We start from the raw sequence: 5,322 nt of genomic DNA, 5'->3' as shown, positions 1-5,322 counted from the left end.
AGGAGCCGGCATTAAAACCAGTGCTTCTGAAAGGAAGTTCAAGTGGTCCCCAGTTCCTTATTCACACTTCCCTCGTTAATCCAGCCACAGATATTGAGGATGCTGGGAAAGATTTACATCCCAAAATGAGCCTTGGGCCTCCACAAATCATACACACACATTCATGGAACTCTGCCCTATGAAGGGGCCTATGCTGTTATCTGGTTCAAAGCCTAGTTTTTGTGCTAACTGCTCCAAAGTGGGGTGAGTCACAAATAAGGAGCTAGGAAATGGAAATAAGGGACTGGGAACTAACATCAGCCTTGTTCTAGTGAATTTCTGATCTCCTTGCAGTCCAAGGGACTCTCAAGAGTCCTCAAGACCCTTGAGGAGCCGGCATTAAAACCGGTGCTACTGAAAGGAAGTTCAAGTGGTCCCCAGTTCCTTATTCACACTTCCTTCGTTAATCCAGCCACAGATATTGAGGATGCTGGGAAAGATCTACATCCCAAAATGAGCCTTGGGCCTCCACAAATCACACACACACACATTCAGGGAACTCTGCTCTAGGAAGGGGCCTATGCTGTTCCCTGGTTCAAAGCCTAGTTTTTGTGCTAATTGCTCCAAAGTGGGGTGAGTTACAAATAAGGAGCTAGGAAATGGAAATAAGGGACTGGGAACTAACATCAGCCTTGTTCTAGTGAATTTCTTCATGGATGGACTGGAGAGTGGAGGAAGGGTGAGTCAGGAGGAGTTTCGCAGATGACCCCCAAACCATTCAGAAGGGTGAAGACCAGAGCAAACGACAAAGAGCTCAAGATGAAAATAGATATTCATGTAAATTGATAACATGCTCAGATGAAAATTCCTAGATTCACTTGGATCCCTTGTAAACATTTCCTATCCTATTTGTGACTAAGAGTTTACAAACTGGCATGCAAATCTCCAGTGGTATGATTTATATAAAAAACAGTAGAACATCACCTTAATAACAATCAGATCTTTCAACATTGCACTGAAATATGGTAATTCATTAAAGGGTGGGTGACAAAAATTCAAAATGGACAGTGAAGTTGGGTAAAGAGGAACTCACCCTTTAATATGTTACCATCTTGACCTGGTACGGTCAAAGGTGGAGAGCCAGGGGAATAGATGTGGGGGGGGGAGGATTTCTGGTGCCACAGCAGAGAAGGCTCTGCCTCTTACTTTAGAAAGTGGGGTTGTAAAGAGTGGGGTCTACAAGGATGATCTCAGCTGAGAGGCGGGTTGCTATGGCCACAGGCAGTCCTTTCAGTATCCTGGTTCTGGACCAAAAAGGGGTTCTAAATGTTCAGCACGTTGAACTGGGCCCAGAAACAGATCAGCTACTATTGGAGTTTAGGATGAACTCACTGAAGCTTCTGAACTGTCTTCAAAGGCAGCTCCACATAGAGAACATTGCAGTAGTCCAGACAACTGATTGACATAAGTGATGGGCCCCGAGGTGATACTGGTGACTGACCGAGAAAGGGATCTTGAGGACGGGTAGATAATTCAATGAAAACAATGCGGAGCAGCTGTGAAAGAAGACAAATTCGGTTCTGGGGACTGTTAGGAAAAACAGAACATCTTCTATCATCATAAATTTCTTTACAAAAATATTAGTGCGCCTGTATTTCAAATACAGGGTATGCTTCTTGTTGGCCCATTTCAGAAAGGAAGTCATAGCAGAGCTGAAAAGAGCTCCCCTCGCCCCAAGGATCAACAAGTCATTGTGCCTTCTCTAAGAACAGCACACGGGGCTTTGTAGTTGAGAACAGAGCAGAGAAAGGTAGGATGCGATAGAGATGTATACAGTTATGTGTGGAAGAAGTGTGTGTGGGGGGGAACCTTCCTCTCCCAGAATACCAAAAGTCCATCATGCAGCGCAGTTGACATGCAGTAGATAAAGGCCTGATGAGAAAAAAAGAGCATCCCAACACTAAAAATAAATATTTTTCTGGAGTTCGTTTCCTGAGAATGGGGCAGGGGCCGCTGGCTTAGATGCTTTTTAAAAGGGGCAGATGAACTGGCGGGAGAAGGAGTTGTGATGGTGAAAAGGAGCCTCTGTGCTCCTCTGTCTGGGGAGGGTCACAGTATGCTCACAAAGGACCTTGTTGTCTTTTCAGGACTGGGCGGCCCCACCCCGTTTGCTAGTCCTGGCCTTGACAGAAGAACTTGCAGCACAGCGAGGAGCTCCATCAGCCTGGCCAGAAGTTGACTTGATAAGATGGAAGGGCAGGAATTGTCTGTCCCTGGATCAGGAGAAGGACCGCCTACTCTGCAGGCTGTGAGGAGTGAGGCATTCTGGGAAAGACCCACACTCAAGATCCCAAGTGACGACACATCCGGCTCAGATCCAGCGCTCCAGCGCTTCAGGCACTTTTGCTATGCGGAGGCCAAGACCCCCCGAGAGGTTTGCAGCCGACTCCACAGTCTTTGCCGTCGGTGGCTGAAGCCGGAGAGGCACAGCAAGCAGCAGATGCTTGACCTTGTCATCCTGGAGCAGTTCCTGAGCGTCCTGCCCCTGGAGATGGAGAGCTGGGTGAGGGAATGCAGGCCAGAGACCACTTCCCAGGCGGTGGCCCTGGCAGAAGGGTTCCTCCTGAGCCAGGCGGGCGCCAAGGAACAGGCAGGGCAGGTGAGTGTGTGTTTCATCCGGGAAAGAGACTATCCTAAACATCCGCCCTTTCAAGTGCCCAACTTTCTCTGGTCATCAGCCAGACGTGTCCTCTTCTGATTCCCCCACCCCCATCCCAGCTGTGGACGACACTCTCCTTTTTCTCATCCTTCTCCTTGTGTGCCTTTTCAGGAGCCGGCAGAAGGAGCTGCTGACTTACACGAGGCTTGGAAGGATCCATCAGAGCCTGGGGGGGTGTCTCCCTTTGGGACGATTCCAATGGAGGGTGATGGAGGTGCCTCCCTGCTGGGTAAGGACTAAGGGGGTCCTGTTTTTTCTCTGGAGTAAGGCTGTGCAGCTTGCAGGTGGCAGTGATGGTCTATGTAGCTCTCCTTGCCATTGGTCAATGTAGCTCTCCTTGCCATTGGTCTATGTAGCTCTCCTTGCCATTGGTCAATGTAGAGGTGCTGGAAATCAGTCATCTACATCTCAGTTTCCCTCACGCTTTCCTTGTCTCAGACCTCTGAGGCAGCTATTTCCTACCTGGCCATCTACACTCGCAGAAGGCAACAATAGCAGGAATCAGACAAATCTCCAAGGGGAATTCCACAGTTTTCGTGCCCTTTCTCAGGTTGCCACCCATCTAGCCTGAGATGCTCCCATAGCAAGACTCCTGAAGATGACCCTATGGGGAGTAGATGATTCTTAAGGTATACAGTTCCCAAGCCATTTAGAGCTTTAAATGCCAGCACCTTTGAGTATCCCCAGAAACAAATTGCAAGCCAGTACAGATCAACCAAGACTTATAGTGATACAGCACATAAAATCCATTCCAGTGAACATTATCACTACAGCCATACCTTAAGGACACTCTTCAAGAGTGCTGTGTGGTAATCAAATAACTGTTTGTTGCACTGTTACAAGGAGAAAGGCTCAGCATTTCCCCATGTAACTCAGTAATGAAAAGGGTTAGAGACTTAGTTTTTAAAGGAATGGAAGCTGGGAATCAGTAGAGTGTAGCAATATTTCCTTCTACTGTTACAGACAAAACAGGGAAACAAGAAATAGAGGACAACTTCATGGGGATGCTCCGAAAAACGGTGTTGCCTCACAGCCGCTATGACAGAGCAAAGGAGGTGTAGAGATTCCAAGCATCTTTTGCAGGGGTGGAGTGGGAAGAGAAAATATATATATATATTCAGCCTTTTTGTATGGAGAGTCCCCTCATTCATCAGTCCTCCAGGGTTCTCTCCTCAGAATTATGGTCACCAAAAAAGCTAGTGTCCCCACTGCTTGATGCATTGAGTAGTTTTCCACATGGAGAAGGGCTTTCAGGGGTGGCTCCAGAATCATCCCTGCCCCCGGAGCTTCAGGTAATTTTCTCCCTCATAGTTCTCTCTCTGTGAAACTCGTTCTGTTCTTTAAACCAAATGAGAGACTGATCTTCTGTTAGCAAATGTGGAGGTTTCTGTTCTGGTAGTTTTTATGCCTTCTGATTGTGATCCTTTACAGATGGTATCATATTAACTGTTGATTTAGCATCACTGTTTTCCTGGTTTTATCTGTTTGTGTTTATTTCTCCTTTTAGTCTAGAAATAAAGATGTAGAGGTGCTTCTGAACGTTTGAAAAGACTGCAAGAATAAAAACCAATACTTTTAGAATAAATCACTTGCAGAAATGTTTTAGCGGAGAGGGGGAGGATCCGTTTCGCCACAGACCCCAATGTCCGTGGAAGTATAACTGGGAAAACCTGAGAGGTCTCCTCTGAAGGTGAGAAACAGTCCCTGTAGTTCCGCCAGGCAATCTGCAGCAGCACAGATATCTTCCAGTATTTCCAACCTCTCTTCTCTCCCTCACAGGTAGGGGAAGGACACTGCCTGCTAGTTCCGGGCCTCCCCCTCTTTGTGGTAGAGTGGAAGCATCGTCTGTGCAACCAGATGAGGTAGGGAAGGGACTTTTCAGGAGAAAGTCTGGGATTCCGCACACACACACACACACACACTGTGCACCTATCTCTTGTACAACTCTCTGCAGCTGAGTCTTTCCCTTTGCTTGGTGTGAGAGTCAGTTTGGTGTGAGAGTCAGTTTGGTGTGAGAGCCAGCTTGGTGTAGTGGTTAAGTGCGTGGACTCTAATCTGCGAGAATCGGGTTTGATTCCCCACTCCTCCACTTTCAGCTTGGGTAAGCCACAGTCCTGTCAGATCTGTTCTTGAAAAAGAGCAGTTTCTGTCAGAGCTCTCTCAGCCCCACCCACCTTCACAGGGAGTCTGTTGTGGGGAGGGGAAGGGAAAGGAGTTTGCAAGCCACTCTGAGACTCCAAGTGAAGAGCAGGGTATAAATCCAATCTCCTCTTCTTCCTCTTCCTCTTCTTCTTCTGTCTGACCTTCTTCCCGGGAAGGCTGTGAACACCACTGAAAAAGCTTTGGCTCTCATGGAAGGAACCTCTTAACTGCCCCGGCTTCCTTCTCTAATTAGATTTATATTCAGTGTGTATGAGTAGAAACCATTTTCTTCTTTTTTCAGGGTGTGGTGACTTTTGAGGATGTGGCTGTGTACTTCTCCGAGGAGGAGTCGGCTCTGCTGGATTTGGACCAAAAGAGACTGCACTGGGAAGTCATGGCAGAGAACTGCAGGAACCTGGCCTCTCTCGGTACGTCTCCCTCCTTGCTTTTTTCTCTGACAGTGTGGAAGGCTGCAATTCCTG

At 47.6% G+C, this 5,322-nt stretch overlaps 1 pseudogene; it reads left to right on the top strand.

Moving 5' to 3' along the window:
* Nucleotides 1-2,227: 2,227 nt before the first annotated feature.
* LOC107118686 overlaps nt 2,228-5,322 on the top strand; it is a 43,244-nt pseudogene continuing 40,149 nt past the window's right edge.

The sequence above is a fragment of the Gekko japonicus genome, unplaced genomic scaffold (assembly GCF_001447785.1).
Source record: "Gekko japonicus isolate JY-2015 unplaced genomic scaffold, Gekko_japonicus_V1.1 scaffold5271, whole genome shotgun sequence".
NCBI classification, from domain to species: domain Eukaryota; kingdom Metazoa; phylum Chordata; class Lepidosauria; order Squamata; family Gekkonidae; genus Gekko; species Gekko japonicus.
This window is presented reverse-complemented; position numbering and strand designations above follow the sequence as displayed.